The sequence below is a fragment of the Bos javanicus genome, chromosome 3 (genome assembly GCF_032452875.1).
Source record: "Bos javanicus breed banteng chromosome 3, ARS-OSU_banteng_1.0, whole genome shotgun sequence".
Taxonomy (NCBI): domain Eukaryota; kingdom Metazoa; phylum Chordata; class Mammalia; order Artiodactyla; family Bovidae; genus Bos; species Bos javanicus.
Window position 1 is genome coordinate 87,138,417 of NC_083870.1, and position 27,895 is coordinate 87,166,311.

Below are 27,895 nucleotides of genomic sequence, written 5' to 3' on the forward strand. Positions count from 1 at the left end.
CAAGAATACTGGAGCAGGTTGCCATTTCCTGCTTCAGGGGATCTTCCCAACCTGGGGACCAAACCCACATCTCCTGCACTGGCAAGCAGATTCTTTATTGCAGAGCCACAAGAGAAGCCCGCCATATGAGTAGCTGTTGTTTTTGCCTGCCTGGCCTCCATTTTCCCCACTTTTAATGATCACACCCAAGTTTTCTTTGAGGAATGACCTCTCCCCCAGCCTTAGTAGAATTATTAAATAAGTTGCATCACCTTTCCCAGAGCTAGACTTTGAATGGAATTTGAACCTTGGACATCGTAACCCTAGCACCAAGAATGTCGGGAATGGATAAGTCCTGGAGGTGAGTGGTGAGAAAGCCTCTTCCTCACTAAAGGTTAACATTTAAGACATGTAACAGGAAAGCTAAACAGAGAAAATCACCATTTTTCAACCACGATAATACTGGACTCAAATGAGATTCATCCTGGAATGATGGTTAAATGGTTAAAACCACTTGGTGAAAAAATGGGGAACAAGGTATTCACAGTCTGAAAGTACCACTCAGTAGGTTACTAATCAGCTACAAAGCGCTCTTCACAGTGGAGAGGTTGGGAGAGACCACTGACCAGATGATCAACGCAAGTGTCACCAGTGACAGGACATCCTATGGCCCCTGATGTGAGGCACCTGGAAGGATTCAGTATTCATGACAAAACTGATCCACCTGAATCTAATTAAGAAGAAATAATCAGACAAATTCACACAAACATTTTGCCTGACTGGCCTAGGCTCTTCAGATATTTCACTAGCATGAAAGCCTTAAAAAAACTCTAAAATAAAAAGAAACACTTGGAAATTATTCTAGATAGAAAGAGATTCTAACAAAACATGATGGTTAAAATGTGTGATCCTTGATTGGATCCTAGATGTGACTGTATATTATATTGTTATTATGACTTTGTATTATACAATGGTATCATATCATGTAAGTTACCTGAGTGTGAAAATTGTGGTTGTATAGGAGAATATTCCCATTTCCTTCTTCTTAGGAGATCTACGCTAAAGTATTTGAGTCAAACTGTCTGGAAAATCCCATGGACAGAGGAGCCTGGCAGGCTACAGTCCATGGGGTCACAGAAGAGTTGGACATTACTGAGCCAACTGAACAACAATTATGATTTCTGCAACTAATATTCAAATGGTTCTGCAAAAGAAGTTAAAATGGATAAACACATAGGAAAGAAGGAGAGAGAGTGGAGAGAGAGGGAGAGAGAAAATGAATGTTGTCAAATATGAACACTTGGTGGGGCTACTGGAAGGGCATATGCTCGTTGTACTATTCTTGTAGCTTTTCTGTAAATTTCAAATTTTCCAAATAAAGACTTGGGGGAAAAAGTCTCTTTTCTTCCTTCTATCCTTAGAGTGAAATACACTTCAAAGCAAAGCTACAAGGCAATGTTTCCCTCTGTCGCAGGCCTGGGTCCTTAATGCCAGACAGCCTGTGGGCCAAGGGAGTGACACCATGGCTGTCAGCGCAGAGCCACAGAGCCTGTCCACTGTGAGGGCACTTGAGGTCGAGTCCATGGAGAGGGCTCACAGTGTGTGACAGTGGCCCTCGGGTCACTCCCGGGGCGGGCAGACCATCAGAAGAGGGGCAGTGAGCAAAGAAATTGAGGACCCATTGCACTCATGGTCCAGTGGTTAAGACTCTGTGCTCCCAATGCAAGGAGCCTGGGTTTGATCCCTGGTCAAGGAAGTAGATCCCACAAACTGCAACCAAGCATTCACATGCCAAAACTAAAGATCCCTCGTGCCACAGCTAAGACCTGGCACAGCCAAATAAATAAATAAATGCTTAAGAAAAGGTCCTGCCTCTCTCTGCAATCTTCTCTCTCTCTTTCTCTCTTTTTTTTTTTTGAAGTATAGTTGATTTACAAAGTTGTGTTAGTGTTGGGTGTAGACCAAAGTGATTCAGATATATATATATATATTTATATATTTATATATATATATATATATATACACTTTTCCAGCTTCTTTTTCCTTTGTAGGTTATTACAAGATATTGAATATAGTTCCCTGTGCTGTTCAGTAGGTCCTTATTTTTTATGTATTTTATATACAGTGGTATGTATCTGTTAACCCCAGACTCCTAATTTATCCTTTCCTCCCTTCCCGTTTGATAACTATGTTTGTTTTCTGTGTCTATGAATTTGTTTCTGTTTTGTAAATAAGTTCATTTGTATCATGTCTTTAGAGTCCACAGGTAAGTGATATATGATATTTGTCTTTTTATGATTTACTTCACTTACTACAATCATCTCTAGGTTCATCCATGTTGCTGCATAAGGCGTTCTTTTTCTAATTATTAAATTCTTTTGTTTGTTTTTAATCTGTAATTGCATTTCCTGTGTCCCTTCCTCCTCCTTGAGTCTAGCCCTACAGGCCTTCCTTCTCCTCACACAGGCCACATTTGTTAGCACCTCGGCACCTTTGTGCTTGTAGGTCTCAGGGCTGGAAGTGCTTTGCCTCCTGATCCTCACACAGCTGCCTCTCTGAGCTGAAAAGCCACCCCCTCCGTAAGACCTTTCCTGACCCCAATCTACTGCTCCCCTCCAGCCCCAGCCCACTCTCTGCCCCATTACACATCGAGGCTGCCTCCACAGCCTCTGTCAGTCTGGATGCTCCTGCTTATTGTCCGTCTCCCGCACTAGAAAGTGAACCCCACAAGAGCCAGGCTTGGCCACTGCTTCACTTCCCTGTCCCAGCAAGTAGATTGCTGCCTGGCCCTCTGCTGGGCACTCTGGACCCAGAGTGGGTGAGGCTCCTGTTGGGCTTACATCTGGGTAGGTAGTCAGGAGTTTGATGGGGTTCTGACCTGCAGAGGAGCTATGAGAGATACGAGCAGGCAAATAAGTGAAGAGGGGCTTCCCTGGTGGCTCAGTGGTAAAGAATTCACCTGCCAATGCCGGAGACGTGAGTTTTATCCCTGCAGTGGGAAGATTCCCTGGAGAAGGAAATGGCAACCCACTCCAGTATTCTTGCCTGGGAAATCCCATGGACAGAGGAGCCTGGCGGGCTACAGTCCTTGGGGACACAACTTAGCAACTAAGCCACAACAGATAAGTGAAGGATGCTTCCTTTCACACCTTACTGGCTCAGCATCCCATCTTCACTACATTCCTATGAGTGAGATGCTATTGTTGTTCCATTTCACTGAAGAGGAAAGAGAAGCTCAGAGGTTTCAGCGAGGTGTTCAAACTCACAGAGCTCTTAAGTGGCAGAACCTGGCCTCAAGTCCACACTTGTAAGATACCCAAGGCCATGCCCTTGGCTGGACTCCTTGCTCTATTTTTCTCTACCCCTCACTCTTTGTTCCTTCCTTATCAGCCTCCTGTATATGCACCACGTCCCTGCTAGCCCCATAAATATCAGGGCTCACCAAGATTCTATCCACAGGCCTCCACACCTCACAAACTCTTGAGAAACCTCAGCTATTTCTGGTTCTAAATACCTACCTGCTAATGATTCTCACATCCTTATCTATAAGGACACAGAATAGCTCCAGGGGGTTATTGGACATCTGTTATGGACTGAATGTTTCTGCCTCTCAAATGCGTTAGTTGAAAAATTCCCCTTCAATGTGATGGTATTGAAGGGGTAAGGCCTTTGGGATTTGATTAGGTCATGAGGCTGGAGTCCTCATGAATGGGATTCATGCCCTTATAAAAGAGACCCCAGAGAGATCTCTGTTGGTTTTTTTTTTTTTTTTCTGTCATTTAAGGACACAGTGAAAGAGAATAGCTAACTATGAATGAGGAAATGGGCTCTCATAGGCACAGAATCTGCTGGCACCTTCATCTTGGACTTCCCAGGTTCCAGAACTCTGAGAAATAGATGTTTGCTTTAAGTCACTCACTCTACGGTAGCTGTTAAAGCAGTCTAAACTGAGACAACATCTCTGCCTGGTGATTGTTCCCTGGGCATCACTCTTCTAGTATGCCCCAATCCGAATTCAGCACTGTCTCCTGAGACCTGCTTCTTTTCTGCTCCTGTTCTCAGTATTTGTGAATGGCATGAATATCCACCCAGGCACCTGAGTGTCAGCTCCCGCATTCAAACAGTTACTAAGACCTGTTAAGACACATGCCATGAATTATACTAATTGCTTTTACCCAAATTTGTTAAATCTCTAGAAAAATCAGGGCTGTTAGCTATGAATAATGAGTCAATGGCTGTTGTTCAGTTGCTAAATCTTGTCTGGCTCTTTGTGACCCCCTGGACAGTAGCCCTCCAGGCCCCTCTGTCCATGGGGATTTTCCAAGCAAGAGTACAGGAGTGGGTTGCCATTTCATTCTCCAGGGGATCTTCCCAGTCCAGAGATCAAACCCACATCTCCTGCACTGGCAGGCAGATTCTTTACCACTGAGCCCCTGAGCTAATAGCACGTCTAACCTTGTTGAGGCATGTAACATGCACTTGCTTATTAAGCCTCACAATAGCATTATGAAATATCATAATATTATTATTATTTTCTTTTTAAAGATGAGGAGACTGAGACCTCAACAGATGAAGTTATTTGCCTCAGGTTACACATCTAGTAAGTAATGAAGCTGGGAGTCATCTCCCAAGAGTCAATGGCTAGGCCCCAGACTCTGTTGCAACATACCTCCAAAGCCATAAATTTACAATAAACATAACTATCATGAATAGTTTTGAATGTTCAATATAGTCATTGCAAACAGTTCTCAAATTCAAAACACATTTTGGGGGGTTGAGAAGGTGCTGCGTGTACTTTGCAAACAGCACCTCTGAGTTAAGCCTATCACTTAACTCCAGCCACCAGGACATTGAACATTTTTAGTTGCATCAGAGAGGTGACATGATAAAATTTCTCAGCATGAATAAATGCCAAAGACATAATCAAGAATGCTTTGGAAAAGCCATTTGTTCTGGATTCCTGAGTCATAATCCTCTAGTAAAACAGCCTGAAATGAAGACTTGCTGGAAACAAACAATAGACTAAACATTGCATGGTCACATCCATTCCAGAAGACGGGATGTTAGAGGACTTGGACTTGCCAGCTTTGACCTCTGGCCCCTTGGAATGCAGAGGGAAGTGGAATCTAGGAGATCCATAGTATGCATTGATTCAGCGTGAATGCTTAAATCTTTAGTAGAACAGCCTGGGGCATGTAGTTACCTAAGTCCACAAACTTTGGGAACCAGAGTCAGAGGGAAGGAGCCAGAGACAGTAGGTGGAGTGATGATCAATCTGGAGTCCCTCAATCTGGGGCTTAAATTCCTGCTCTGTAACTTACTCTTGGTGTGAACCTCAGCAAACTACTTAAATACTCTGAGTCTCAGTTTTACTGTTGGTAAAATGGGGATAATAGTTCCCACCTTATATTATTGTGAAATTAAATGAGAAATGTCTGTAAAACTCTACTTGCTAATGATGGATAATATTTACAGGGCACTTCCATTGCCAGGTACTTCTTTAAGCATTTTTATTATATGTTAACTTATTTAAATCCTCCTAAGAACCCTATGAAGAAGGTATCTGAAGATCAGAAGGCTCTCCTAGGACACCAGGAGACTAGCGAGCCAAAGATGGAAGTAGTCAAATGCACTGACTGTCCCACACAGATGTGTCTTGACTTGGGAGATACAGTTTGTAACTTACTTGTAAGCCTATATTAGTTGTTCAAATAGCAACAACTGAAATGTTTTCCCACCCATTCATAAGCTGCTGCTGCCCTGACCCCTTCCGTTGGTTACCTCAGCCATCGCAGACAGCCCCCAGGACCATCTCTTACCCCCTGAGTCAGCAACCTGTTGCCATTGCACAGCAGGGAGTGGCCCAGACCTGAATCCAGTTCTTTGACCTAAGCATTCTGACCCTTGGGTCCCTAGACTGCATAAGCTGTTAACAGTTTTGCATACTGCCCTTTCCCCCACCCTCCTCCTTCCCCTCCTTCACAGACCCAAGTTCACCCATGGGAAGCTCTATCTTTGCTAATGCGGGTCCTTGAATTATGTGAGGCTGAATCCAGGAAATGTAGAAGAAACAGAGACTGAAAGGCAGAAGGAAAGAGAAACTGAGTGATCTGTGCAATAAAGAGTTGAAGAGGAGAACGAGAAAAGAAAGAAAAACCTTGAAGGCTAAAATCTGAGCGATATTGCCAGTGTATTTGCTGAATGTGTGGTTTTAGAGCAATAGTACAAAGCAATCAGTTAGGGAGGAAAGATTTCTCCAGAAGCATTGCTGAGAATTGGTCTTCCTTAAAGTTCCCAAGACATACATATACATAGGAGTTTGTCCTTGGTTACTGCTGGGCTTGGCTTCTTGATAGTCTACTCCATGTAGAGGCGAGGCCACATGGAGCCCTGAATTTCTCAGTGTTGCAAGAAACTAATTTCTAAGATTCCTTCTAATGTTAACTATAAACAGAACATCTGGATTGACCCTTCAAAGGTGTGTTACTTCTATAGGTTCTATAGGTAAGATGAAAGCTGTAGTGTTACATAGCACTGAACTCAGTAGGCTTATACTGAGTAGAATAGTCTTGGATCCACACAGAGTCCACTGTGAGTTCTTAGGGGTGAATCTTACCTTTAGGGGTCTCAATACTTTTGTTTATAAAATGGGGAAGATAATTTTTATTGTTGTTGCTTTTTCTGAAGTTGTGTTGGTATTGTTACTCTTTTGAGTTCTAACTATGTCCAGACACTCTTTTCCATCTACCCCTTAATTGAACCCTTACAGTGAATTGTATATGATCATTTCCTTTCCAGAGACCCAAGAAACATGAGCAGCTTGCTGAGGGACTCCCAGCTAAGCAGTGGCAGAGCTGGGATTCAGTGTCTTCTCTGCCTCCAGATCCAGTGCTTTTTCCTTTAGTACATATCTTCCTAGTCTGCCTGCAGAACCCAGAATGAAAATCATGAGTAAGCTTTTGTATGGGAGGATGCTTTGAAAAACTATTAAATGCCATAGAAATCTGAGGGGTTTAAAATATATTATTAACTACTCATCCTCTAAAGCACTCATCTGTACTTTCTGTTATCTCATCAGAATTACCCTTCTATATCTGGGTGGATGCTATGTTGACCAATCAGACCCCCTTCAATGAAGAACTTGTAATTAATGACCCCACCTGCTGAAAGTGCTATTAGCAGACAGCCCTCAGAGATGCTTTAGTGGGGAGAGCCACCTCCCCAAGGTCAGCCGTTTCTGGGGCAGCCCACATCCAATGACTGATTAACCCAGGGCTGTAAAAAGATTCAGCCATCCGGACCTAACTTTGGACAATGTAGGAGTGCCTTCTCACTCTGCCAGTCCTGCTTCTGACCTTGCCCACTTCCATGGATGTTAATCCCAAGGCACTCCCTAAAAGCATCCTGTGTGCTCAACACCTTCCGAGTCTACTTCTCTGGGGACCCAGCCTGTGACAAAATTATATTATAGTCAGCTCTTTATGAGTTTACACGTCTTTATTAACCTGAAAGCTTCTCGAGGGCAAGAAAACTCATTTTATTCATTCCTAAATACCACGGCTTGGCCTGACATTAGGTGCAGAAAAGATACTCCTTATATATTCAATAAAGGAGGAATATAGTTGTGAACTTCTAGGATAATAATAATATTAGTTAACACTTACATATGCTTCATCAGTAAAGAATCTGTGTGCAATGCAGGAGATCTAGGAGATGTGTGTTTGATCCCTGGCTCAGGAAGATCCTCTGGAGAAGGAAATAGCAACCCACTCCAGTACTCTTGCCTGAAAAATCCCATGGACAGAGGAGCTTGACAGGCTACAGTCCATGGGGTTGCAAACAGTCACGCACAGTACCTATATAGTATTTACAATTTGCCACATACTATTTTAAGGGCTTTGAACATATCAACTCAACTCTCACAATAGTCCTAGGAAGTTGTTCTTGTTATTATTGTTTCTGTTATGTAGATGAATAGAGTTCTTCCCAAGGCTGTGGATCAGGTGGTGGCTTTGTGTGTTGGTTGCTGGGAATCTGTCTCTGAGGGAAGCTCTCTTAACTGCTGCTCCTTACTGCTTCTATTATTATCACCATGCCTGTGCTTAGTCACATGTAACTCTTTGTGACCGGATGGATATAGCCCACCAGGCTCCTCTGTCCATGCGGATTGTCCAGGCAAGAATACTGGAGTGGGTTGCCATTCCCTTCTCCAGGGCATCTTCCCAACCCAGGGATTGAACATAGGTCTTCCGCAGGGCAAGTGGATTCTTTACCATCCAGGCCACCGGGGAAGCCCACCATTATGTCTACTGAGCTCTTATCTACCAACTTGTCAGAAAGAGATTGAAAAGTGCTGGGTAGGAGCTGGGAGAGAGAGGGATGGTCCTTTCATTCCAGGCAGTCTGGCATCACCCCAGACCATTTCCAGTGATGCCAGGTCTGCTCTGTGTGCCAAGACTGCAGCATCGACCCGTTCAGGGTGGCGGGCTCCAAAGCCCCCACGTGATTTTGGTGCCCCCGAGGCTCAGGAAGTGCTGATACAGATGGCCATTTCAGGCACACAGAAGGCACTTCTAAACATGCCAAATGGAGGCCCAGGGATGTGCAGTGATCTGGCAGTAGCCATGGCGGCAGGGAGAGAGAAGCAGCCAAGACGCTTGTGTTTCAGGGTCCCAGCCCAGGATTGTCTGCACTGTGCTTCTTGAGGCTGGGCCAGGAATCTGCCCAGGGCCTGGGGAACCACATACCTCACGCGTGCATCTAATGATTACTCAGGAAGTGCAGGCTTTGGGGCTGACAAACCCGAGGCACCGGAAAGGGGTGGGGAGAGCCCGCCAGGAGGGGGTCAGCAGAGCCAGCTCCCTCAAAGCATTGTCCTTTCCTTCCTCCCACAGGATGCCAGGAGCCCTGCAGAAAAGGGACTCATTTGTCTTCCTTCCCAGCACAGCCACTTGCCACTGGCCTTTCTCTTGGGCTTGCTCAGAGCAACAGGATACTGTCTCTGCCAGGAGAGAAGGAAGGAAGGAGGGAGGGAGGGAGGAGAGGAAAGTCACTGAAGCTCAGGATCTCAAAGACCCCAACGCAGACTCCGGACCCTGAAAAGACCCAGGGGCATCTGGGTCCAACAGGGCCTGAGGAGAAAAACCATTTCTACTCACAGGCTGCAGGGTAATCCTTTATCAGAAGCAGGCTGAGTAATGGATACAAGCTCAGCTGTCTTTCTGGGTGGTCTCTTTACAACTTTCATCTTAATCTAGTCTTCTTTGCACAGTTAAAGAAGGAAAATAAATAGGAGTCTTATCAGAACAGGTCTTCTTTCCTTTTTCCTTTGGTATTAAAAAGAAGAATGCATGATTTGGAGATTTTTCTTAAGCTCTTTTTTTATAGTTGAGATGTTTCTGGTGTCACCCCAGACCTACAGCATCAGAAAGTCTGTGTGTGTGTGTGTGTGGGGGGGGTGGGTGGGGTGGGTGGTGGGGGAGGGACATGGCAGGAACTTAGCCATGGCAGAGACAGAGGGTAGTGTGGGTTGAAGAACTGGAATCAATACTGCAATGTGCCCTCCTGTGTGCCTTCTCAGTCATCAGTTGTATCTGAATCTTTGTGACCCCTTGGACTCTAGCCCTCCTCTGTTCATGGGATTCTCCCACGCAAGAATACTGGAGTGGGTTGCCATTTTCTCCCCCAGGGGATCTTTCCAAACCAGGGATCAAACCTGTATTTGTAAGCAAATTCTTTACCTCTTGAGCCACCTGGGAAGCCTAATCTACCACCACAGGGATTACCAAAACAATGAACAAATCAACACATTTTTGACAAATGCGTATTGAAATTTAAGTACATTTCAAATGCAGCTAGGAATGGTGATGCTGTTTAGTCACTAAGTCCTGTCTGACTTTTTCGTGACCCCATGCACTGTAGCCCACCAGGCTCCTCTGTGCATGGGATTTCCCAGGTAAGAATATTGGACTGGGTTGCCATTTCCTCCTCCAGGGGATCTTCCCCACCCAGGGATCAAACCAGCATCTCTTGCATTGGCAGGTGAATTCTTAACCACTGAGCCACCAGAAAGCTTCGTACACAGCTAACCCAGAAGCTTACAGTTCAGTAGGTGGCTCCGACAGGAAATAGATAACCTAGAGTGTTAGAATGACTCGCAGGACAAGTCAGTTGGCTGGGAGTCTGAGGGACCCTGGTGAAGAGGCTCCCCTTGCCCTAAGCACTAAGCTTGTGGGGCAGATGAGCAGCTGGATGTGAGTGCTGGGTCAGCAGTCCTCCCCAGATACGGTTGCTGAAGAAAGTTACACTCATCTCAGATTAACATTCTAGTCTTGCTTCTAACACTCTTCTGAGGTACAGAACAAAGATATCACCGTCGTTTAAAACATGGGCCCTTCACGTGAACTCTGCTTCCTGTCAAGGAAATCACATACTTAACTTTTTAAAACTAAATTTATTTGGATTTCAGCTCAGACACATTTTAGTGATTAGGCTTGTTTCTCTCTCTCTCTCTCTCTCTCTCTCTCTCCCTCTCTCCCTCCAGTGTTTCCAATCTATTCAGCTATGCAGAGAAAAGATGGGGAAGAGGACATTTCTCTGGTGGTTCCCAGGTACAAAGCAGAAGTAACAAGGTTCCTGGCCTTCCCTATGGAACTCCCAGCCTGGCTCAAGCTCAGAGCTGAAAGTAGCCGACTGGGATACAGTCTAGATGGACTAACCTGATCATTGTCTCTTCTGCTCAGAGTTGCTTTTGGAAGAGCCTTCCCAAAAAGAGGTAAGAAAAAAGGACAGGTGAGAAAGAGGGAGAGAGGGTAGGAAGAAACCATCATTTGTTAAGTATGTACTTGGTCAAGCACTTTACACACGATTTCTCTTATACCATCTCTATTCCCATGAATTGCAACCTCCTTTCACCAGGGGCTGAAAAGGAAAAGTTAAAATTTTACATAACCTCCTTCTCCTTCTGCCTCTGTAAGTTAGCTTGCCCCTTGCAAAGTCTAGATCACATAGGTCACGTAGTCTCAGAAAGTGGGGACTTTCAATACTGGGAACAGGAGTTTATCTCACTGACCCTTGTCCTGTTCTTTGCAATCACCCAGCCCCTGCAAACCTGCTTAATCATGCCTGTCCAGATCAGGCATCCACCTCCCCATCTTGACCATTGTTCCCATGCATGCAAAACTCCTTAGCTTAAACCAGCCTATTAACAGCAAGTGTTGCCCACTACAGTCTGTCTATAAAAACTCTGTAATCCCTTTGTTCGGGGCTCAGAGCTTGGAGTGTTAACTTCTCTGGGCCCGCTGGCATAATCAACCTGAGTTCTCCAGCTCTCTGAGTGTGGTGCTTGGTTTCTCAAGTACTGGTTTCTGCAACAGGGCAAGGGTGAGAATGGAGGCTCAGGGAGGTGAATGCTGGCTGTTTGTAATAGGTCACACTGCTGGTCAGAAGCAGAATTGGAATCCCTCTCCAAATCAACCTCATTCGAAAGCACGCATTCTCTGTGCCTCTCCCCTTCTCATTCAAAACCTTTTCCTGGTTGGTTGTGTACCATCTGACAAAACTGTTATCCTATTGGCTATTGGATGAAGCTCTGAGCAGGAGCCCCTCAAATCTTCCATGATGAGGATGTCCTCTTTCAAGTCAAGGAAACTCTTTCTCAGAGCTTTTGTAATTCTTATATAACTTGTAATGTCTTCTCTCTGTAGGTATCTAGTAAATGTTTCTTGACAGTGGAAGGAAGGAAGGAAGTTTTGTTTTTTTAAGAGAGGCAGGGTTTTGCTGCCCAAAGTGTGGTCCCTGAACCAGCAGCATTACAATCACCTGGAAGTTTGTTGCTGCTGCTGCTAAGTCGCGTCAGTCGTGTCTGACTCTGTGCGACCCCATAGATGGCAGCCCACCAGGCTCCGCCATCCCTGGGATTCTGCAGTCAAGAACACTGGAGTGGGTTGCCATTTCCTTCTCCAATGCGTGAAAGTGAAAAGTGAAAGTGAAGTCGATCAGTCATGTCCGACTCTTAGCAACCCCATGGACTGTAGCCTACCAGGCTCCTCCATCCATGGGATTCTCCAGGCAAGAGTACTGGAGTGGGGTGCCATTTGTTGGACGTGCAGAATTGTGAGCACAGACCTCCAGAATAAGTGAGCTAATGCTTACTTCAGCCCTGGTACCCAGTGTTTGTGTGTGTGTGTGCACTCAGTTGCTTATTCGTGTTCCCCTCTTTGCAACCCCATGGACTCTAGTCTGCCAGGCTCCTCTGTCCATGGAATTTTCCAGGCAAGAATACTGGAATGGGTTGCCATTTTCTTCTCCAGGGGATCTTACTGACCCAGGAACTGAACTTGAGTCTCTTTTATCTCCTGCATTGGCAGGTGGATTCTTGAACACTAGCACCATCTGGGAAATCTGGTACCTAGTATACCACCTGTAAATGGTACTTCCTTTCTGTTCCCATCTTCCCCTCTCCTTTTTTAGCTTTTAATTTTTCACTAAAATGTAGTTGACTTTCCATTTTACAGGTATAGAGCAAAATGTTTCATTATTTACATATACACATCTATTCTTTTTCAAATTCTTTTTCATTACAGGTTATTATTATAAGATATTGAATATAATTCCCTGTGCTATATAGTAGGTCTTTGTTGTTTATTTTATATATAGTAGTCCTTCTATTTAAAAAAATTTTTTTCACCTTCAAGAGTGAGCCCACTATAGAATCTGTTCTCTTAGAGAAAGAAAATGCCTCTGAAATACTAATCATATCTGTTAGACCTGTACTACACAGTAGCTACTTGCTATATGTGGCTATTAAGTTAAAAATTCACTTTCTTAGTCATACTAGCCACATATGGCTAGTGACTACCACATTGGATAGTATACAGATTTAGAGCATTTCCCCCATCTTGGAAGGTTCTACTGGACATTTCTCCTGAGTTTTTGCTAACCCACAACCCAGCTGCTCACACAGTAAGAGGTCAATAATATGCTCATAGACTTAAATTTCACAGCTTCATTCATTGGAAGAAAAAAAAAAAGGCAGGAGAGTCCCAAGATTTGTTGTCCACTTCCTGCTCTGTCTACTAAGGAGCCGTGTGACTTGGGTAAGTCATTTCCCCTCTCCCTTGCTTTGTTCATCTACACACTTAAAGAGGAAGAGATAATAAGAGTGCCTCAGGTAAGTCTGGAAGCTTTTGTGCTTTTATCTCTGACGGTTTGGCCAAGCTTCCAGCCTGAGAATATGACCAACTCATCTTGGTTTGACTGGGACTGTCCCAGTCTTAAAACTGGATGTCCCATGTCACAAGAGCTCCCACATTCTCAGGCAAATCAAGATGTCCCAGTTATAAAATTCTATGACCCTGTGCAAGCCTGAGAGTAGGGTGCCAGGAATCCTCAAACTGCTGTAAACAGCTGAGGACTGTGGTTACGACCTTAGGCTTTGTAATCAGACAAACCCGGATTCCCATACTGATGCTGCCACTTGATTTCTGTGTGAACTTGGGCAAATGACTTCATTTTTCTGAGACTCGGTTTCCCCATCTGCAAAACGAGACTGCTGACAATAGTTCTTTCTTCTGTATGTTACTATGAAGATTAACTTAGCAAAGTTTTGCACTGTGCCTCTCAAAGCAATGTTAGCAATTGTTAATTCAGCAGACGGTGAAAAGGGGGTGGGTGGGTCTGTCTTTAGGGAGACTCTGACCCTGACATTTGTGGGGAACCCAGTGTATCAACTAAAAGAAAGATGACTCACCTGTGAGCTATTAAGCTCCTCTTCATCCAAACTCCCACAACTCCTGCCCTGGACGCATCTCTAATAAATAACAGTTCAAACTGGTTATGGAAAGCACATTTCAACTCCCTGTGCCCTGCTGGGATAAAGTGACTCTGAGGGAGCAAGTTTATTGAAACACAAACTAATCATTCCTGTTGCCAAAGTAGGCTTTTGGCAGAGCCCTGTGAGAGAAAGAGAGTGAAAAAAGTGTCCTGAATTGCTGAGACAGCACTGTATTTAGACAATTAAATTTGGAAAAGCAGGATGGTTCCTGTAACTACCTCCCACACCCCCTCCTCCAAGAACAAAAGGTTTTGTTGAAAGTATTCATATGGATATTAATACCGACATGTTAATGAGCCCCTCAGTAAACTCATCAGCACTAATTATACCCAGTCACAGTGCCACGGGTGGGAGGGTACGAAATCGCACCACCAAAAATTAGTCACTTGTAAGTAACCCCACAGTCATGTCAAGCAGCCTACACTTGATGGCTGATTCACAAAGATGCCTTGACACCGCTGTAGTTAAAAGGGCCAGATCACCATGGGAAGCCTGCAGAAAGTGAACCATGGGAAAAGTTCACATGTACAAAAGACCTACGTGTCGGAGCAAAGAGATTGGAGGAAACCAGGGACATAGCTTTATTCTGGGTTGTGATGGTAGCCAAGCTCATCCTGCTGAGCACTTGCTGTGTACCTGGTGGGGTGCGGAGCACTGCCTCTAATCCTCACCTAGATCTCAGAGGCAGGGAGGGTTCTATGATGCCCATTTTATAGGTGAGGACACTGAGGCTCAGAGCATCTGAAGTGCTGATGAAGTGTTGATCCAAAGTCTCCATGCTAAAATGGTGGGAGTGGAAATTTGAACCCAGTACCTTGATGAGATGTGAACCTAACCTATGAAACAGGGATGGGAAAAAAAGTGGTGCTTTTTCTTCTTGTGCTCAGTTATGTCTGACTCTGCGACCCCATGGACTGCAGCCTGCCAGCCTCCTCTGTCCATGGGATTCTCCAGGCAAGAATACTGGAATGGGTTGCCATTTCCTCCCCCAGGGGATTGAACCCAGGTATCTTGCTTCTTCTGCATTGGCGGGTGAATTTTTTTTTTTTTTTAATCACTGAGCCACCTGAAGCTTCACTTCCTGGAGGTCTCACTTCCTGGAGGTATTTTAGAGGCTGGATTTTGCCTTGGGTTTGGCCTTGACCCTCGATATGAAAATCCATAGAGGAAGGTCTCTTTGTCTTCCTAACCCAAACCACTCTAAAATTTCCCTTCTTGGGCCCAGACCTTTCATCATTGCTCTGGCTGCCGTATCTTTGTCCAGTTTTTCCCTTGGTTGCCTATTTCTAGAAGTAGCATGGACTGAAAGAGATCAAAAATAAAAGAGTGAGAAAAAAAGAGAGAATGAAAGACAGGATGAAGAGGGGGCAAGTGAGAGTGAAACAGAGAAGGTTAAAAGGAGTGAATGAAGAGAGAGAGAGACAGGGAGAGACAGGAAGACAGAGATACAGAGAAAGAGTGATGCACAGAGAGAGACAGAAACAGACAGAGATGGAGACTGAAAGAGAGACAGAGAGGGAGAATGAAAGGGAAAGGGAGAGGCAGGCCAGGCTCTGCGGTCACCCAGATTTGGCCTGAATCATTGCTTTTACCAGCTGTTCAACGTTAAATAAAGCTCTCTGACTCAGTTTCCTCATCTGTAAAATGAGGATGAGACTATCTCATAGGATTGTTGTGAGGCTCAAATAAAATTTTGTCTATGCATTTTCTGCCACCCAGTGAAAATAAGTCGCTCAATCGTGTCTGACTCTTTGGGACTCAAAGAGTCACAAAGAATTCTCCAGGCCAGAATACTAGAGTGGGTAGCTGCTCCCTTCTCCAGGGGATATTTCCAACCCAGGGCTCAAACCCAGGTCTCCTGTAGCACAGGCAGATTCTTCACCAGCTGAGCCACCAGGGGAGCCCAAAAATACTGGAGTGGGTAGCTGCTCCCATCTCCAGGGTATCTTCCCAACCTGGGAATCAAACCAGGGTCTCTTGCATTGCAGGCAGCGCCTTTACCAGCTGAGCTACCAGTGAAGCCCTTCTGCCACCCAACAGACTCTCAATAAACCTCCTTCCTCCTTCCCTTCCTTCCTCCCTCATCAGCACCACCTAAGCCCCAGCAGGCCTTATCGGTTTAGTCCTTGAAGCAACTCATGAATCTTCATGTGGTATTCCATCTCATTTTACCAGGAGGCCTAGAGAAGGGGCATTATCAGCTAGGATCACCCAACAAGTGACTGTCCAGCCAGATGTGCAATGCAGATCTCTTTCTCATTGTTTAATCGCTAAGTTGCAACTAAGTCCATGTTGCGACCCCATGGACTGTATCCTGCCAGGTTCCTCTGTCCATGGGATTTCTCTACTACTGGGGAAAGAAATAATAAGGGGGTAGCTGGGCATCTGAACTGATGGGCTTTTACAATTTTCTTCTTTAGCAGTTCCACTGGAGGGCTGTTGAGAAAATTATCCAAATCATGTTAATAAGCAATTGAGTGCTAGTGTTTCAGCTCTGCTTGGGGCTGGCAGCTACTCACTGTGATCATTATCTTAGCTGATACAACCCAGGGGCTCTCAGCTCAAATAATTAACTCAGTTACCTCCTCTCAGAGCTGAAGTGGAGCTACTACAACTGAACCACCTAGCTTGTGGGAAAATGATTCTGTGCTCGGTGGTGAAATGCTTGCAAGGCTGCCTGGTGCTGAGTGGTGTCAGCGCAGAAGCTGGGTGGTGAGTACCGATCAGACCCAGGGAGGGCCTCATGTGATCTGAAGGAGCTATCAAAGCTTTGATGTTGGTTCAATGGAGGTGGGTCTGAATCTAAGATCCATTATGAATGAGCGTGGCATGTTAGCTGATATTGGGCAGATGTGGGTGTAGCACTCAACCTGAGTCTTAGTTCCTCCTCCATAAAATAGAGTTAATAGAATTTACTTCCCAACTGAGGCATTGGGTAGATATAAAGATCTTTATAAAGGGCCCTGCACTTAGCAGTTAGTTACTCAAGCAGACTTGAGGTTCCTTCCCCTCAAGAACAGTTTTCTTCGGGGAAGGAAAGAGAAATGTAGTCCCCACAGACAGAGAACCTCATTTGCATCCCCTCTTTAGGGAAATGAGTTAACCAACTCTAAGACTTGTGGATTTGAATAGGCAAATCACTTTTACTGATGGTCTGGATTTAAAGGATTTTATCCATTTGTTTTCTTCCTTCCTCCTACAGACCCATTACTACAGAAATGTTTTTAATTTATTTTTTCTTACCCATAATCTCTTTTTACTGAGCACTTACTCTGTGCCAGGCACTGTGCTAAATGCCTTCCTGACTTATTTCATTTTTCACAAAACTAAGAAGTGATTTATCTTCTATAATCCAGTGGAATAGGTATAACTGTCATCCCTGTGTTACAGAGAGGAAACCAAAACATAGAAAAGAAAAAAAGGAAGAACTGAGATCTGTTTAATTCCAACCTGCTTTCAGCATGATTAGGGTCAAGGGCCCTTTCTGACACCATCCTACAGATGTTCAGCTGCCCAGGCTGGGCACATAAGAGTGTTCAGGAGTTTAGTCCCTCCTTCCTGGAGTCTGCTATCTCACCACCCTCACCCTTGAGAAGTATGTTCAGAGCTTCATTCAGAAATCACTGGTGACCTTTCCCAAAGCATCAGCAGGGTTGTCTGACAAATAAGACTATGCTAAACTTGCCAAGCTGATTCAAAGAACCTTCTCTCCTCACCCAGCCTGCCTCTGCTCCCTGACCTTGCTGTTGACCCATCATAGCCTCTTCACCCAAGCACTGCCTAGCACACAGCAGGTACTTGCTCTGGGTCTCCAGAGTCTATGATCTGGCCTCTCAACACAGCTCCTCGGGCAAAGCTCCTTAGCATGGCAATTAAGGTTCTCTGTGAACTCAGCTATTCTTGGTCTTTGAACTACAGTTCTCTCCATGTCTTTGCTTATGTACTGCCCCCTGTCTAGAAGATTCTCCCCACTTCTCTCCATCTGGAATCCTGCTCCTTCTTCAAAGTCAAATGCCATTTCCTCTTCTAGGACTTGACACCTCCCCCCCTCCAATTAAGCTCTTTCGCCTGGTTCATCTGGAACATAGGAAATAGGAAAGAGGTCAATCCTGCATTGTCTTTCTTTTTGCCGTGAGAGTGTGAGCTCCTGGGGATGATGGAGGAAGTAGGGTTATTAACACCTAACACAGTGCCCAGCTGCTAGAACTTTCCATCATTCCAGCTTTGGACTAAATGTCACATCATCTCTCAGAGAGGCTGTCTCCAGTCTTTCCATCGTAATAAGATTTTCTCCCATCCCTCACACTTTACCATCACAGTACCCAGTGGGTCCTTAGGTGTCAGATAGACCCTGTGCTTAGATCAGATAGACCCTGTGCTTAGGGGTCTGACTCTCGTGTCAGACACTGGAGTTCAGATCCTCACTTAGGAATTTGTTCACTATGGGACCTTGGGCAAACTGTCTCATTTCTTAAGTCTCTGTTTCCTCATCTGTAAAATGAGGCTAATGATGGGACCTTGTAGGAGAGTCTCCAAGATTAAATAATGTTTGTAATGCGCTCAGCACAGTGCCTGCATTCAAGGCGGCTAAGTGTTTGGCCTTTAGAAATTCAAGGTGGCTACAAGTTACTCCCTCTAGAATGTCTACAATGCAAAGGCAGACCCATGCTTTTGCTTTTTTTGGTGTTGATTTTCCAAGGCAGTGTCTGAAAGAGTAGAATCAATAAGCATTAGTGGACTGCATGATGAAGGAGGAGAGAGGCAGGGCCCCCGGAGCCTCCTCTGTAGCCTGGAGGCCTGTGTCACTGAGGGGCAGTAACTCAGCCCTGGACTGAGGTCAGCATGCCTGCATCTGGACTCTTTCTCTGGCACTCATTGCTTTGCAAACCATGGTCAGTTGTGAATCTATGCCTTGGATTCCTTATCTGTACAAGTGGGTAATAATAACTGTCTCTTGGGGTTGTTATAAAAATAATAATACTAATGAAATAGCATGTCATTATTGTACAGTAATACTAATGTAATGTGCTTGGATATGACTGTCATGCAAATATTGTTAGCAACCATTATTCCACATCTGATAATTCTGTATTATATCACACAGTATGATAATTCTGTCTCTTTCTCTCTCTCCCCTTACTAACATGAGCTCCTTGTGGGTAGGATCTGTAGGATCAGTATCTGCTTTATGTATCCTGTATCTTACTTTGGTAGTAGATGCTAGTAAATTTATCTTTAATATACTATGTTTTTCAATATATAACCCCCTCAAAGATCTTCAAGGTACCCACAGTGGGCATTATTATCCTCTATTTAAGGACACAAGACTCTGAAGCACAGGGTTAAGTGCACTGCTGAGATCACAACACCACTTCAGTGGTTTGACTCAGCTTTCTGAGCTCTGATGGGCCACCACAGGGCTGTTGGGAAGCTCTTTTTTTTCTTCATTCATAGGAAGGGGAGGGGGATCCTATGTTGGCCACGCTATTCTCACGTGAGCAAGCACAGCTACCACTCCCTGTGGGGGGAGTTCTAGGGGCTGCATGGCTGGTGTATGCATCTCTCACCCTGGAGATGATCCAGGAAATACATCAAGATCAATCTGCTCATCTCTACCCCACCACTTCAGCCCTGAGTCCCAGCCCAAACCTAGGCAGTTCTGGGCTCCGGCAGGCAGCTTTTGCTCCCTTATCTGCCATCCCATGGATCCAGTTGATCAAAACTCTTCACCTTTTCTGCAGGTCCAGTTCTCGTTGAGTTCTAGACCTACCTTCAGAAACACTCATCCCTGAGCTTTCTCTCCGCTGTGTCCTCATGACCAGAGAGGGGTTCAATTCAGTTCAATTCTAGCAATATCTATCAAATAATCACAAGTCCTACTTGTAGGGTCCTTCATCATTTAAAAATCACCCTCACATTCATTTTCATTCCTGTACCAGGAACCATGTGCTGGGGCTGTGGGAGGTGAGTAAGACATGCCCTACTCTCGAAACACTCAGAACCTCTAGGGAAAACAGAAATATGTGATTACCTTAATACTACAGCAGTAGTACAAGTAATACTATAGCAGTACTACTACTAGCCAGCTACCATTTATTGTTAAGCTCACCACATACCAGACACTGTTCTAAACTCATTTAAGCTTCACCATGCCCTGTGAGATAAGTGAACATAACTATGAATACTATCGGAGTTGAAAGAAAGTTTGCCAGGCAGGGGAAATCCTCATCACTTAAGAAACAAGTTTTGCTGGTCTCCTACTGCAATGCTGTGTGCTTACTACATAAGGTAAGACTCTGAGTTCAAGCCTCTGGTCACCTCATGAGCTGGATCATTAGATTACACACTTTGTTATTATGAAGGTGCAGGTCAGACATCTGGGATCCTGTTTTCAATGAGATATGGGACAGATTGCATCAAATCCCAGGTGGGTCTGAGTCACAAAGAGGCAAATGTGTATGGGCATACCATAGGCTTGGCAATGGTTTTCAGGTGTGTTTCCTATCTCCATTTCACAGAAGTGGAGAGGAGACCGAGGCCCAGATAATAAATCATTTTTTCATGGTCTCAGAATTAGTAGAAGAAATAGCATTCTACCTCAGGGATCTAATCCCAAATATTAATATATTCATTCACTCTAGATAAAAACAAAATAGTGTAGATGCACAGAGAAAGGAGTGATTATTAATAATTCCAGCTGAGAGAGGGTGTCACAAAGGAGGCAGCATCTGTACTGAGTCTTGGGGCACAAGAAGAATTTCCCCAAGTGGGGAAACAGAGAGGGACGTCCCATGTAGAGCACGGGCAGCCAGGCCTGAACACAGAAGTCTTGCAGTGTGCTAGGGAGAAAGAGTGGTGTGATCATTTGTCATGGGAACTAGTGATGCTCTGGCCATTCTCTACTGAGAAATGGAAAGGTTGGACTCAGACATAATAATCACAGTTAATAAAGGTACAGCCGTTTGGAGTTAACAGTGTGCTTCCACATCCATGATGACTTTTGTTCTCATAGCAACACTGTTATCATCCTCATTTTCTAGAGGAGGAAACTGACACTCCCTCAGCTGATAAATTTGGCCTATTATCAGTCAGAAAATGGTGGAATCAGAAATTGGTTTCCAAATTCCATGGTCCATGCAGCCCTTCCTACCAAACTGTCTTTAAATTGTCACTGTTGAGTCCATGTAGCCAGCCAGACTTTGATCCTAGACTTCTGGGCTACATCTGTTACGCAGTGGCATGTTGCTCACTTCAGGTCAAGAAGCCATTTCATCTTAGTATATGTCTCTGCCCAACCCTGATGAGTTCTAGGGTCTCACTGGAGGATAATGGCCTGGAAATATAAAGAAGTGGGTCAGGGGCTGACATGCTCTCACTCACTTGGCCTTACTGGAAGGGAGTTGAAAGATTCTTTTGGTCCCCTCCACTTCCCTCCTCAGAGCACAGTATTTAGGACTATTTCCCCACCTTTGAAATTAAATAACACTTGCTCCTTGGAAGGAAAGCCATGACAAACCTAGACAGTGTATTAAAAAGCAGAGACATCAATTTGCCAACAAAGATCCATACAAAGTTACAGTTTTTCCAGTAGTCATGTACAGATGTGAGAGTTGGACCATAAGGAAGGCCGAACACCTAAGACATGATGTTTTCAAACTGTGGTGCTAGAAAAGACTCTTGAGAGTCCCTTGGACTGCAAGGAGATCAAACCAGTCAATCCTAAAGGAAATCAACCCTGAATATTCATTGGAAGGACTGATGCTGAGGCTCTAATACTTTGGCCACCTGATGCAAAGAGCCAACTCATTGGAAAAGACCCTGCTGATGCTGGGTAGGAGGAGAAGTGGATGACAGAGGATGAGATGGTTGGATAGCATCTTCGACTCAATGGATATGACTTCGAGCAAACTCTGACAGATGGTGAAAGGCAGGGAAGCCTGGTGTGCTGCAGTCCATGGGGTCATAAAGAGTCAGACATGACTGAGCAACTGAATAACAACAACCCCACCTTTGAGAAGCTTCCATGGATTCCTGCAAGACAGAGAGGTGGGGCCCACTTGGGACCAGTTGCTTTGGAAAGAGTGCGAAGATTCTGTGTGGTTCATGTGTGTACAGTCTTCTCTGTGACCACTGGAAAATCACTTAACTTTGCTGAACCTCAATTTTCTATCTATGAAACCAGCAGAGGAAGAGATGGGCTTCTACCTACACAGAAGCAATATAGAGATGAAGAGCATGGACTGTGAAGCTAGATGGCCAGAGCCTGAACCCTGCCTCTAGTTCTCAGCCTTGGCCGCTTTACTTAACCTCTTTGTGCCTCAGTTGTTTCCTTTACTGTTCAGTTCAGTCGCTCAGTCGTGCCCGACTCTTTGTGACCCCATGAATTGCAGCACACCAGGCCTCCCTGTCCATCACCAACTCCCGGAGTTCACTCAGACTCACGTCCATCGAGTCAGCGATGCCATCCAGCCATCTCATCCTCTGTTGTCCCCTTCTCCTCCTGCCCCCAATCCCTCCCAGCATCAGAGTCTTTTCCAATGAGTCAACTCTTCGCATGAGGTGGCCAAAGTACTGGAGTTTCAGCTTTAGCATCAGTCCTTCCAAAGAACACCCAGGGCTGATCTCCTTCAGAATGGACTGGTTGGATCTCCTTGCAGTCCAAGGGACTCTCAAGAGTCTTCTCCAACACCACACTTCTAAAGCATTGGGGCTAAAAATGATCCTCCTTACCTCCCATTGTGGAGAAGGCAATGGCACCCCACTCCAGTACTCTTGTCTGGAAAATCCCATGGATGGAGGAGTCTGGTAGGCTGCGGTCCATGGGGTTGCTAAGAGTTGGACATGACTGACTTCACTTTCACTTTTCACTTTCATGCGTTGGAGAAGGAAATGGCAACCCACTCCAGTGTTCTTGCCTGGAGAATCCCAGGGGTGGGGGAGCCTGGTGGGCTGACGTCTATGGAGTTGCATAGAGTCAGACACGACTGAAGTGACTTAGCAGCAGCATCTCCCATTGTAAGGGCCATTGTCAGGAATGAATAATTAACATGTGTGAAGCACTTCCAACAATCTTTTAACAAGCTGTCTCAGGAATTAGAACAAATAAAAACTAGTATTTGTATCATGTTACAGAATCTAAGATTTTGTCACAGAGCCTCCCTCCCCTTTGCCTCTCATGGGAACATCTGCAAGGCAGTGGTCATCACCCTCCCTTCTCATAGTTGATATAGCTGAGATGCAGAGAAGCCAGATAACTTTCCCAAGATCATACAGCCTATGAAAGACTAAAGAGGGATGGATGGCCAGGTCTTCTCCCTCCTGCAGAGCTGGCATAGCACAGCACGGCAGACCCAGACCCCATCCTGGTGAGGTGCTCTTTCTCTTTCTCCCTCCTCCTCTCTCCCCATCTCCCTCTCTCACTCCCCAGCCCTGAAAATGTCCACTTCACTGAAGGCTTTAGTTCCTCAACTCTATAGTGAGGATGCTACAACCTATGACTTGGGATTATTTGCTTTCCTCTTCTCATGTCATCAAATCCCAGAAAAAGGAGATCTAAACCCTTGTTATTTAGAAGTGCGGTCCACAGACCAGGGGCATCAGAGTCACCTGCACAAACTCAAACCTATTGAATCAGAACGTGTGTTTTAACAAGATCCCAGGTGATTTGTACGGAGAAGGCAAAGGCACCCCACTCCAGTACTCTTGCCTGGAAAATCCCATAGATGGAGGAGTCTGGTAGGCTGCAATCCATGGGGTTGCGAAGAGTTGGACACAACTGATCGACTTCACTTTCATTTTTCACTTTCATGCATTGGAGAAGGAAGTGGCAACCCACTCCAGTGTTCTTGCCTGGAGAATCCCAGGGACAGGGAAGCCTGGTGGGCTGCCATCTCTGGGGTCGCACAGAGTTGGACACGACTGAAGTGACTTAGCAGCAGCAGTAGCAGCAGGTGATTTGTGTATGCATGACTGAGGAACATTGAGCTCAAAGATGTGTTTAGTAAAGCTGGGTGCGGGCTTCCCTGGTGGCTCAGGGGTAAAGAATCTGGCTGCTAATACAGGAGACATGGGTTTAGTCCTGGGTGGGGAAGATCCCCCGGATAAGGAAATGGCAACTCACTTTGTGTTGTTGCCTGGGGAATCCCATGGACAGAGAGCCTGGCAGGCTTCAGTCCATGGGGTCGCAGAGAGTCACATGCGACTGAGCAACTGAGCACGCACACGAAGTCAGGTGCACTGTGCTAGCGGCAACTGGGTAGAGATGAGTGTTGGTACACCTGCACACACTCAGCTCTACTCATCACTGCTGGCCACATGCTCACAAGTAATAAGTGGATAAGAAAGTGACAGAAGAGAAGCATTTTCCTGATTAAGTTGATTCTTCAGGAACATACTTACACAGGGTGTATTTATATTAAAAATTGTTACTTACCTGAAATTCCAGGATAACTGGATGCTCTATATTTTATATGACAATTCTTTTCCTAAATAGACTCAGTATTTTCTTTTCTTTTCTTTTTTGACCACACTAAGTGACTTGCAAGATCTTAGTTCCCTGACCAGGGACTGCACCCAGGCCCCAGGTACTGAAAGCACTAACTACTGGTCCACCAGGGAATTCTGTGGACTCAGTTGTTATTTGAATGCTGAATCCCTGAAGTTTGTAGCCAGCTGTTGGGTCCTCTCCAGACCTAATGTATGGCAAAGTAGGGAACAATATTAATATTTGTCCCACTTTGTTGAGCACCTGTTATTTCCCAGTTCCTTTACTTAGTTATCACCACAGTCTGGGGCCTTGCACCTCCAAGTAGGGTCATGGACCACCAGCCCTGCTTATTATAAATGCAGGTTCTCAGGCCCCACTCAGGACTGACATAGTCCCTATGGGTGATTCATATATACATGAACATTCAACAATACTGTCTGAGGCAACTCCAGGTAAAAGATACCTAGTCAAAAACTCTCTTTAAAAAAAAAAATTGATTTTTTAAAGAGAAGTTTTAGGTTTACAGCAAAATAGAGCAGAAGGTAGAGTTCTCATATGCTTCATCTCTATACAGACTTTCCCCTGTTATTAATGTTCAGTTAATTAAACAAAGAGCTCATAAGATGGAGGTCTTTTTCTAATGCTGTTGCTGCCTACTTAAGCAAACCCAAACCTAACCTATAAATGCCTCAAGGCTAAGAATGTGGAACATGAAGACCACTGATCACAAACGGCCAACTAGGTTTCTCCAAATAAGGCAACCACTAAAGCTGTAGCCAATCAGATGATTCCTTTGCTTTGCTTCTAGGTCTTTTCTGCTAAAGTCTGCTGCTGCTGCTGCTGCTGCTGCTAAGTCGCTTCAGTCGTGTCCGACTCTGTGCGACCCCATAGACAGCAGCCCAAGAGGCCTCCCTATCCCTGGGATTCTCTAGGCAAGAACACTGAAGTGGGGTGCCGTTGTCTTCTCTGCTGTTAAAGTCTAGGAGCCCTCTATCCTCCCACTCCTATTACTGGAGCCCTCCAAACCATTTCCAGTTTGGTGCTGCCCTATTGAAATAGATGTTTGCTCAAATAAACTTAAAAATTTTAACATGCCCTAGCTTATCTTTTACCATGGACACCTTCCATTAGTGTGGTACATTGGTTACGGTTGATGAACCAATATGACAATATTTTAAACCCAAATCCATAGTTTACACTAGGGCTCACTTTATGTTGTACACCCTATGTGTTATGACAAATACATAATGTCATGTATTGGCCATTACAGTATTACACAGAATAGTTTTCAAATCAGATCAGTCGCTCAGTCGTGTCCAACTCTTTGTGACCCCATGAATTGCAGCACACCAGGCCTCCCTGTCCATCACCAACTCCCAGAGTTCACTCAGACTCACGTCCACTGGGTCAGTGATGCCATCCAGCCATCTCATCCTCTGTCGTCCCCTTTTCCTCCTGCCCCCAAGTCCTCCCAGCATCAGAGTCTTTTCCAATGAGTCAACTCTTCGCATGAGGAGGCCAAAGTACTGGGGTTTCAGCTTTAGCATCAGTCCTTCCAAAGAACACCCAGGGCTGATCTCCTTCAGAATGGACTGGTTGGATCTCCTTGCAGTCCAAGGGACTCTCAAGAGTCTTCTCCAACACCACACTTCAAAAGCATCAATTCTTCAGTGTTCAGCTTTCTTCACAGTCCGACTCTCACATCCATACATGACCACAGGAAAAACCATAGCCTTGACTAGACGAACCTTTGTTGGCAAAGTAATGTCTCTGCTTTTGAATATGCTATCTAGGTTGGTCATAACTTTCCTTCCAAGGAGTAAGCGTCTTTTAATTTCATGGCTGCAGTCACCATCTGTAGTGATTTTGGAGCCCAGAAAAATAAAGTCTGACACTGTTTCCACTGTTTCCCCATCTATTTGCCATGAAGTGTTGGGACCGGATGCCATGATCTTCGTTTTCTGAATGTTGAGCTTTAAGCCAACTTTTTCACTCTCCACTTTCACTTTCATCAAGAGGCATTTTAGTTCCTCTTCACTTTCTGCCATAAGGGTGGTGTCATCTGCATATCTGAGTTATTGATATTTCTCCCGGCAATCTTGATTCCAGCTTGTGTTTCCTCCAGTCCAGCGTTTCTCATGATGTACTCTGCATAGAAGTTAAATAAGCAGGGTGACAATATACAGCCTTGACGTACTCCTTTTCCTATTTGGAACCAGCCTGTTGTTCCATGTCCAGTTCTAACTGTTGCTTCCTGACCTGCATACAAATTTCTCAAGAGGCAGATTAGGTGGTCTGGTATTCCCATCTCTTGAAGAATTTTCCACAGTTTATTGTGATCCACACAGTCAAAGGCTTTGGCATAGTCAATAAAGCAGAAATAGATGCTTTTCTGGAACTCTCTTGCCTTTTCCATGATCCAGCGGATGTTGGCAATTTGATCTCTGGTTCCTCTGCCTTTTCTAAAACCAGCTTGAACATCGGGAAATTCACGGTTCACATATTGCTGAAGCCTGGCTTGGAGAATTTTGAGCATTACTTTACTAGCATGTAAGATGAGTGCAATTGTGGGGTAGTTTGAGCATTCTTTGGCATTGCCTTTCTTTGGGATTGGAATGAAAACTGACCTTTTCCAGTCCTGTGGCCACTGCTGAGTTTTCCAAATTTGCTGGCATATTGAGTGCAGCACTTTCACAGCAACATCTTTCAGGATTTGAAATAGCTCAACTGGAATTCCATCACCTCCACTAGCTTTGTTCATAGTGATGTTTTCTAAGGCCCACTTGACTTCTCATTCCAGGATGTCTGGCTCTAGATCAGTGATCACACCATCATGATTATCTGGGTGGTGAAGATCTTTTTTGTACAGTTCTTCTCTGTATTCTTGCCACCTCTTCTTCATATCTTCTGCTTCTGTTAGGTCCATACCATTTCTGTCCTTTATCAAGCCCATCTTTGCATGAAATGTCCGCTTGGTATCTCTGATTTTCTTGAAGAGCTCTCTAGTCTTTCCCATTCTGTTGTTTTCCTCTATTTCTTTGCATTGATCACTGAAGAAGGCTTTCTTATCTCTTCTTGCTATTCTTTGGAACGCTGCATTCAGATGTTTATATCTTTCCTTTTCTCCTTTGGTTTTTGCTTCTCTTCTTTTCACAGCTATTTGTAAGGCCTCCCCAGACAGCCATCTTGCTTTTTTGCGTTTCTTTTCCATGGGGATGGTCTTGATGTTTTACTGCCCTAAAAATCCCCTGTGTTCCACCTATTCACCTCTCCTTTCTTGCCCCTGAACCCTGGCAAACATCGATCTTTTACCATCAAATACCCTTTTGATTTGCTAGAAAATTCATTAAAAGTCTTGCCTAAAGACAAGAGTGTTTTTCAATAATGAAACTGATAGAGAGGTTACATGACTTGTTCAAAGTCACCAAACTAATAAGTACAGGTTTCTAACTCAGGTCTAGCTCCAAATCTCTGTTCTCTTCAGGGTGACCAAGTCTTTTTTTTAACTAGAAGGAGATATTTGAGCTTCTGAACTGCAGGAGAGGTTCAGAGTTCTTGGTAACTATTACCCCTATGGATAGTGTGTGCATGTAGTG